Source organism: Puma concolor, chromosome B3 (assembly GCF_028749965.1).
Source record: "Puma concolor isolate L17-30 chromosome B3, mPumCon1.1.hap2, whole genome shotgun sequence".
Classification (NCBI taxonomy): Eukaryota; Metazoa; Chordata; class Mammalia; order Carnivora; family Felidae; genus Puma; species Puma concolor.
In genome coordinates, this window is record NC_141672.1 from 134,585,435 (window position 1) to 134,594,274 (window position 8,840).

Below are 8,840 nucleotides of genomic sequence, written 5' to 3' on the forward strand. Positions count from 1 at the left end.
GCAGAGAGAGAGTGAGACAGAGGATCCAAAGTGGGCTCTGTACTGACAGCCGAGAGCCTGATGCGGGGCTCAAGCTCACAAACTGTGAGATCATGACCTGAGCCAAAGTTGGATGCTTAACCAACTGATCCACCCAAGAGCCCCTCATTTCCTCTGTTCTTAAAAGCCCTATCTGGGTCTGCGGGGACAACAAACTTTCTTACCATGGATCCTGGGATATTTTCTTAGTCTCTTTACCCTAGTGGCCCAAATAAAGGCCACTTCTAGTTTTAATCTTTGCATTGTTTTGTTATGCATCAACCCCTCCCTTCCCGGACACCCTCGCCCTGTGTGCCCACCGAAGAGCCATTTGGGTTGCTCACGTGGTCAAGCTGACCCAAATCCATTCCAACAAATGTTTTACTTTCGCCTAGTAGAACATTTGTTACGAGGAACGTGTTCTGTCCTGCCTGCTACATCGGAACTGCTAAAATGTCACTTCCCTGGCAATTATTTCCATGAGGAAACGTTTGCAGCCATCTTCAAAAAGGGGTCCCCCTTCCTTACTCCAACAAAACACACAGGAAGTTAGCACAAGCGTTTCTAAAGTCCCTTTTTACTGGAGCGCCTGGGTGGTTCGGTCGGTTAAATGTCCGACTCCTGATTTGGGCTCAGGTCATGATCTCACGGCGTGTGAGTTTGAGCCCCGTGTCAGGCTCTGAGCTGCAGAGTCAGCTTGGGATTCTTTCTCTCTCTCTCTCTCTCTCCCTTTCTGCCCCTCCCCTAGCTCATGCTCTCTCTGCCTCTCTCAAAATAGATAGGTAAACTCAAAAAAAGTCCTTTTTCCTTAATAAAAGTCATCTCTATTCGTCCTTCCTGATCAGCAGGGAGAGGTATAGATGCCCACACTCTCTTATATAATTTGCGTTATATAATTTGCTGTATGCACTTGGCCCGCACAGGCTCAAAGGGCTATAATGCATTTGAGCGTAGGAGTGATTTTAACAATCTCGAGACAAGTTTTCCAACTGGCAGGTCTTTGGGGGAAGCTGAGAGCCACCCTTTCCATGGGTGCCTGTCAAGGGAGCAGCGAGAATCAGAAGCAAACGCTCTCACGTTCACAGGATGCACTGACCGTCGAAGTGTCCAGAATCGTCCCCAGTAAGGAACCCTCCCCAAGGCCGAGCCACGTGAAGTCTAAAGAGGAATCACCGTCATTCGGAAAACTCGGATCAGCTTCCTTCTGCGTTGCCTGAACATTGGTGTCATCTGGGTAAAGTGTTTTGAGGAAAATTTATGCCTCCTCACAAAGAAACAGCTGTGCATCGCCACAGTCACTAACTTTTGAAAGATGTTACAGGAAGGTGTTCATTTCAAGTCAGTTGCTTCAGCTACAGCTTTCCCTTCATGTTTTAATATCATGGCGTCTCCTTCTGGTCCCCTAAGTGTTACCTGGTTTCTCTGGAGGAGTGGGGGAACCCAGGACCCATAAGTTATGGCTCCTATTAAGAGGGTTGGCTGGACGGGCGGACAATGTGTCAATAATTATTTCTGGCGGGGCCTTAACAGCAGAGGAAGTGCCTCTGTAGACTGGCTTATATTAACAGAAGACAGATATGCCTGACCCGGGTTTTATGACAGATGTCAAATATATCGAAGTGTGTCGTGAAGCAGATCGTCTTATTGGCAAAGACATGAAAGACCACCAGGAAGATGGATGGGAAGCTTTCCTCAAGGGGTTTCCCGTCTCCTCGCGCAGGTACGTGAACTGGAAGAAAGGCCAACTGGCAGGCGAGAGGGGAGACTTCAGGAAGGAGTCTGAACTTCCCCGCCTGTTGGTGACGCTTGGGAACAAAAGTCCCCGATCCCTTGGAGTGATGTTGGGGCAGTGAGTAGTGGGCGGGGGGGCAGGGTGGGCACTATAGCGATATGAAAGAGGCCACCCCAAGAGCGATCACCTCCTCACACGCGATCCTCTAGGCGCCTTCCAGACCTGCTCAAAAAATCTTGGTTCTCCAGCCTTCCCTCCTGAGTTCAGTTCAACAAAGACATCTCGAGAGTCCACCATGTGCCAAGAGTTGTGCCCGGCCTTAGAGATTAGTGCTAAATACCACACGTTCCAATCAGAGACCTCCCACCTTTCCTTCTTCTGGGTCCTTCTTCCTTGGGGAGAAACGAGATCTCAGGGTCACATATTAGCTGCTGGGTGGTTGGGGATGAGTTGACTCACCGGAAGGCAAGCCTCATAGAATTAAGAGGATTGAACACGACAGCGTCTTTATGCTTGCCCCAAAGACTAGATATAGAAACTATAAAGGGGAAGCAATGGCCTCTCCACTGTTTACCTTTTATCCATAAAGACTGCTTTTTGGGTAATTTGTATCATCTGCTACTAAATTAGCGTCATCAGGTCACAAGCTTTCTATATCCCTGAGCCCTGAGCTCCCTGAATCAAATATGATTATCAGGAAAAGGTGCCCCTTGAGACAAAGGGATGACCAAAAGGCCTTCTTTCCTCCAGGTGGGTGGATCCAGCACCGGGTGTTGGGCTTGGTGGAAGCTGGATCTCACTTCACACAGTGCTGGGCACAACGTGCATCCTGGGTGAGTGTTATCGAATCAATTTATTACGGCCACAGCTGTCCTAGAATGACAGCCTTCAATTTTCAAAGACGTGACTTCAGTCATTGGCAAGACATAACGGATAAATTATAGATAAAATGTAAAAAAGCCACTCCAAGAGTATCCTCTTTTCTTAAGAGTGTTTCTTCGTCAGATTCCGTGCTGACAAAAGAGTAGAGTAAAACCTTGGATTGCGAGTAACTTGTTCTGGGAGTGTTCTGCAAGATGGGCAAATCTTTCTAATGAATTTTATCTTGATAAACAAGCAGCGTCTCCCAATACTAGTAGGACCTGACACCGAAGGTCACGTGATCACAACCGAGCCAATGGCCCTTGAAATTTGCTTTGATATGCAAGTGCTTTGGATTACAAGCGTGTTTCCAGAATGAATTGTGCCCACAAACCAAGGTTTTACTGTATTTCCTTCCTTCTGGGTTTGCTGGACATAAACTGTGACAGGTGGCTTCTTGGTGACCATGAACGATGGGGAGTCAACAGTAGCATGGGTTAGGGAAAAGCCTGGATCAACAGTAACACAAATTATTGAGAAAGGGTATGAATGTCTTTATACCCAGGGGATTCCCCACCGTGAGGTAAGGGGGACGAAATAGAGACACGGAGATGACTTGCCGGGAAAGTTAGTTGTGATATAGAGTGTTGGTTGGCTTTACTACTTTTCTTGTTGCAAATTCGATAAAGATAGGTCAGATGCGGGGCGCCTGGGTGGCGCAGTCGGTTGAGCGTCCGACTTCAGCCAGGTCACGATCTCACGGTCTGTGAGTTCGAGCCCCGCGTCGGGCTCTGGGCTGATGGCTCAGAGCCTGGAGCCTGTTTCAGATTCTGTGTCTCCCTCTCTCTCTGCCCCTCCCCCGTTCATGCTCTGTCTCTCTCTGTCCCAAAAATAAATAAACGTTGAAAAAAAAAAATTAAAAAAAAAAAAAAAAAGGTCGGATGCTAAATGTAAAATGCACAGTGGACGGAAGGGCTGCATGGACTTCTGTTTTGCGTTTTTATACAGTCCTGCTTTATCGCCCACTCTGTCCTGTAGCGATACCACGAAGAACAAGCTTAAGAAAGCCGATCTTGTGCGTTGGCTAGGTTTTACCCGGCATCACCTGGGCTTTTCACCACGACTGCCTACAAACAAGAGATTCTGTCAGAGGGGAAGTGGGAGTTGACTGGTTTCATTCGTTGTCATCCTCTGAGCCGGCTGCCAAGGTGGTTAAAGGCTTTCTCTACGGAACAGAAAAGGCAAACCTCCCTCGAAGGGAAAAGCAGGATCTTGTCTCATGTAAGAGACAGGAACAGGGTAAGAACTGAACTCAAGAAGGAACCGCTCCGTGTGTGAGACTCTTGCCGTTAAGCGAGGCAGTAAGTTTTGTGGCTCCTATGGAGATAGGAGTCACCGTAGATATCTCTCTCTTAGGCGTAAAGGAGAAATGATTTTTTTAGTTTGAATCTAGGAAATGTAGGATCTGTCACTGAAAGAAGGAGCAAAATGGTTTTTATTTTTTTCATTTTTTTTTAAGGTTTATTTATTTTTGACAGAGAGAGAGAAAGACAGAGCATGAGCGGGGAAGGCGCAGAGAGAGAGAGAGGGAGACACAGAATCCGAAGCAGGCTCCAGGCTCTGAGCTGTCAGCAACAGAGCCCGACGCGGGGCTCGAACTCACAGACCGCGAGGTCGTGATCTGAGCCGAGGTCGGGCGCTCAACCGACTGAGCCACCCAGGCGCCCTAGCAAATGGCTTTTCAACCACAAGAGAATTCCTCCGATTCATATTCTTTTCTTGTCTTTATTCCAATCCCCCCCTCTCCCTGCTCTTTTTATTTCCATCTGAATTTGTATTAAATTCGTTACATGCTCTTAAGGGAGAGAGGTCTAATCGAGGTGTAAGAGGCTATGAATTAAAAAAAAAATAGGGAGGGGGGTAGGAATTCACCGTCGCTTCACTGAGCTAGACTGGAGCTCATCTTAAGTGCTGTTCCTTCTTTCGGAGAAAAAGATAGCTTTCTCCTCCAGGAAGCTCTGTGTCTCAAAGGCCTTTATTAACTTGATCTTTGGGAATAGTGTTTTAATTTTTTTCCATAATCATCATGCAAATTGATCATGATAATCTCTGGAAAGGAGAAGGAGGGAACCAATGGCCTCATTAACTCCAACCCTGGGACCATGCATGCTCCTAAGAGCTGGGGCCCGGACCCCCCGACGGCTCAAGTCTTCTTTGTGTGTGACTTCGTCCAGTCCCCAGTGCAGGCTGTGGCTTCTTCCCTGCCTGGCTTGTTTAAATTGCTTCATGCATCTGACTCCCTCACAAAATAATGGGAAATAATTTGAAAGGTCCCAACCTTACGAAAGAAACATTTATGTTCTGCTAGATTCCAACGAGAGTTTCTAACTCTCCTGTGACGGAACCAGACCATCCATGCACGGGTTGTATCCAGACCTTATCTTAAAGACATTGTGGTCTCAAATTGCCAAACTTTGGACAATAAATTGAGTCAGCACATTTTAGTGGCTTCGGATGCATACTGCTGAATGCTGTTCTGCTGAATTAGGAGGGCTTTTTTGTTTGTTTGTTTTTAAAGAGTGTGTTTTAATTTTCATTTAACCTGGAGAATGGCAGAGACAAATAGATCTGTCCAAAATACACTGAGTAACTGATTTTTGAGCTGGTTATTAATTTCATGTAAGTGGTTTCTCTTTTTATTTCTATAAACTGTAAAATCCAGGAGCAGCAGAATCAAATGTGATACACTCTTATTGAGAGTGCCGAGCAAGGTGTTAAATGGTTTTAAATGCTGCCTCATTTATCCTCCTCTGACAGGTCCGCCGCATCCTCGAAAAGGATTCGATGCAACTCTTTGGAAATTAACTTCCTCAGAGCCAAGGAGAGCTAGACTGTTTCTCAGTGGATTGTGTCCTGCAGTCAGTAGTAAGGAAGCTGCCATTCCTCTTGGGATACCTCATTGGGTACCATATACTTCCGGGCGAGGACGTGGACTCCTTGGGCGTCCAACATTGTGCCTTGTGCACACTAGTGCCTTCCACTGATGAGTGGTATCTGGGGCTGACAAGTATATGGCTTCCTCTTTTGGAGACGACTGTCCCCTCCCAGGGAGGTGCTGATGAGGTTGGGGGTGGGGAGGAATAAGCCTACCGCTAGGTCGATTAGATGACCGAATCTAGCCTCTTGAGTTAGAGCGGGGCCTTTGGTACCTCTCCCGGGGGAGATAACAGCCCTTTATCTCAGCTGTCACCCCCTACAGCTGCATGTTCTTTCAAGTCGATTTGACCGGTCATGAGAAATTTTGTAACAAATATGCATCGACACCTGCCATCTCTAAGGTACTGAATGAGAATACGACGAAATGGACCTGCAATCGACATTGGGTGAGTTGCTGCCATACGCTAGGTACTCCAGATGCAAATATCAAAGGGCCTAATAACCTCGTTGGGAAGGGGAGCCTGTGAACAAATGCGTGCGATGTTAGAACGATGGCCCACAGCGGAGCAGCACGGAGGAGTGGCTTGAGGAGAGCTTGAGAGCAGTGCTAACGTTTGAGCTGGGTCTTGAAGTTGTTAGGAAAAGTTCTTCAGATCGAAACATCGGGGAACATACCTTCTGTTCTGAAGGGGCTTCGTGTTTAACTCGACAAAATGAGTATGTGATCGCCTCGGAAGGAGCCATAAGCATGGCTAATTGGTAATTGGTTGAGGAAGGTGGTGAATCATGCGGCTGAGCTGGCATGGCAGTGAATGTCTCTGGTAGGACGGTATTTTCTCAAGCTATCCTTCGAAGAACACTGGTTCCTTGAGGTGGTAATTGGTATTGTTTGTGAAAACAGGGGGTTTTAAGGCCAAATACAAGGTAGGGAAGGCGGGGTTAGGCTGTTGGATGGGGTTCTTTCCTGCAGGACTTCTCAGGGCCTTTAATATATGACTCTGCCTTATACATTTCCAAGAGCTTGTTTTTTTTTTTTTTTTTTTTAACTTCTTAACGTTTATTTATTATTGAGAGACAGAGGGAGACGGGGCATGAGCAGGGGAGGGGCAGAGAGGGGGAGAGAGGGAGGGGGACACAGAATCCGAAGCAGGCTCCAGGCTCTGAGCTGTCAGCACAGAACCCAACGCGGGTTTGAACCCGTGAACCTCGAGAACATGACCGGAGCTGAAGTTGGACGCTTAACCGACGGAGCCACCCAGTTGCCCCTCCAAGAGCTTGTCTTAAACCTATTTGTCTTTCCCTATTCACAGTGTTTTCAGAGTTCCACAGATCTCACAGTGGCAAATACTTCTTTAAGGCAGGAACAGCTGTCAGCTGTCTTTACGAAGCAAACAGTTTCTGGGGCACCTGGGTGGCTCAGTTGGTTGAGCGTCTGACTTCGGTTCAGGTCACAATCTCACGGTTCGTGAGTTTTGAGTCCTGTGCCGACAGCTCAGAGCCTTGGAGCCTGCTTCTGGTTCTGTGTCTCCCTCTCTCTCTGCCCCTCCCCCCACTCCGATCTCTCTCAAAATAAAGAAACGTTAAAAAAAATTGAAAAAAGAAGTGAATAGTTTCTATTTGAGAAACTGTGGGCACCTGTGAGGAAGAATACCAATCGTGAGAGACTGGGTGCAAGGTGGCCTGTAACCAAGTTGTTAAAAATCTTCTGGGCAGAAGAACATAAGGGTCAGAATCAAGGCACTGAAGACGTAAAGGAGGGAATGAAACCGAAAGACAATTAGCGGGTAGAATGACCAAAAAAAAGTACTTGAGGGTTACTCCCTGGGGTCTAGTTGGGAAGCTCCGGCGAAGAGAGATTTTGAGTAGAAGGTGAAAAAGTTGATTCATTTTGGGCTGTGATATAATTGTGGTGTCTATGAGACCAACAGCGTTGATCAACTCATTCAATAGTTGGAGAAACTAATCTGTAGCTCAAGATACACGTGGACATAACTTTACCTTTCTGTGATGCTTCAGATGACTCTAGCCATGTCTTAGGGGTCACCGTAATTAACATTAAGTGTTGCTTGACCGTAAATGTATAGAGTTGCAGGTTGTAGAGAGCTGTGTTTAATAGAAAGCTGAAAACAAGCCATTAACTAGATTTACTAATAGGTGCCTTGCCCAGGAACAGTGCATCGGGGAAAAAAAAACAAGCAAGCAAACAAAAAAAACATATAAATTAATATGTCCAGAAAAAAAAAAAAGAAAAAGGAAGATACAACCCTTGTTCAAGGAACTTATTATCTTCAGCCTATAGAAGATATGACAGGTGGCCAGATTACCTGTGTTAGGATCACGGACCTTGCACTTGCTATATGACCTTGGGCAAGTTAGGTAACTTTTTAAAGCTTGGATTTGCTCCCTTGTCAAATCATCTTTGCAGAATATTAGTATCCTCCTCATTAAGGAGTTGTAAGGATTAGCTACGGCGAAACAAAAATTGATTTCCTGTATTTTGATGGTGTACAATAAATTTCTTTAGGAAATAATGTGTGCATTGTGATCTATTTAATAAATTTTACCATTGCTTTATTTGATTTCCAGTTAATGCCAAATAATAACCTGTCTATTTGAATTGCAAAAATCAAGCTGGTTTGAATTAAAGAAGTGTGAAAAATTCTTGGGTTGGCAAAATACGGTAACACTTCCATCAATTAAAAATAGGTAAAATGTGTTAGAAATCATGAAAAGTTCACGCTTTAATTGAACTGGCTTTTTCATGAGCCTGTATTTTTACGCAGCTTAATGAAACAAAAATTGAAACAGTGCCCATTCTGAAATCTGCGTTAATTGTTATTATTTCCAGAAAGTTCACATGACTACAAAAAGTTTTGCTGTCGTGCCAAGTAGAAATGTACAGTACCTGCCTTTCATTTTCTCTGGATTTCTTTTTGGTAATAAAGACCAACATTCATTGTGGCAAACAGAGCACTCGCTAAATTGAAAACTTCCTTTAAACACGCTCGAAACTTTTGACATCAGATTGCCAAAATTGCAGAGTATTTTTGTCAGTCTGACAAAACTTTCTTTGTTCCTCCTGGCTTCATCAACAGCAAGAGTTTCTCCACTTCAATACCATCATAATCTTAAATATCTTTGTGCTAGAAGGCACTGCAATATTAATTAACAATATAGTCTAATTATTTACCCTCGTTGGTTCATACAAACCCCTACAGTATAATCATGAGACTCCCTGAAGGGGTTTCACGGTATTTTGGAGTGAAATAGAAAGGTTTGTTCCTGACTTACC

The 8,840-nt window shown here is 45.3% G+C and overlaps 1 protein-coding gene across 10 annotated transcripts in view; it reads left to right on the forward strand.

Annotated features, from left to right (window-relative positions):
* Positions 1–8,079, forward strand: part of LOC147580394 (uncharacterized) — a 119,762-nt gene extending 111,683 nt beyond the window's left edge. For 6 of the 10 annotated variants that reach the window (XR_015252854.1, XR_015252858.1, XR_015252859.1 and 3 more), the window contains 4 exons: positions 1,104–1,738; positions 2,501–2,583; positions 3,650–3,910; positions 5,429–8,079. The gene's annotated coding sequence lies outside the window, so the exon portion shown is untranslated. Of the gene's footprint in view, positions 1–1,103; positions 1,739–2,500; positions 2,584–3,619; positions 3,911–5,428 lie in introns of all 10 variants that reach the window. The other 4 variants (XR_015252861.1, XR_015252856.1, XR_015252857.1 and 1 more) reach the window with 4 other exon arrangements.
* Positions 8,080–8,840: the final 761 nt, after the last annotated feature.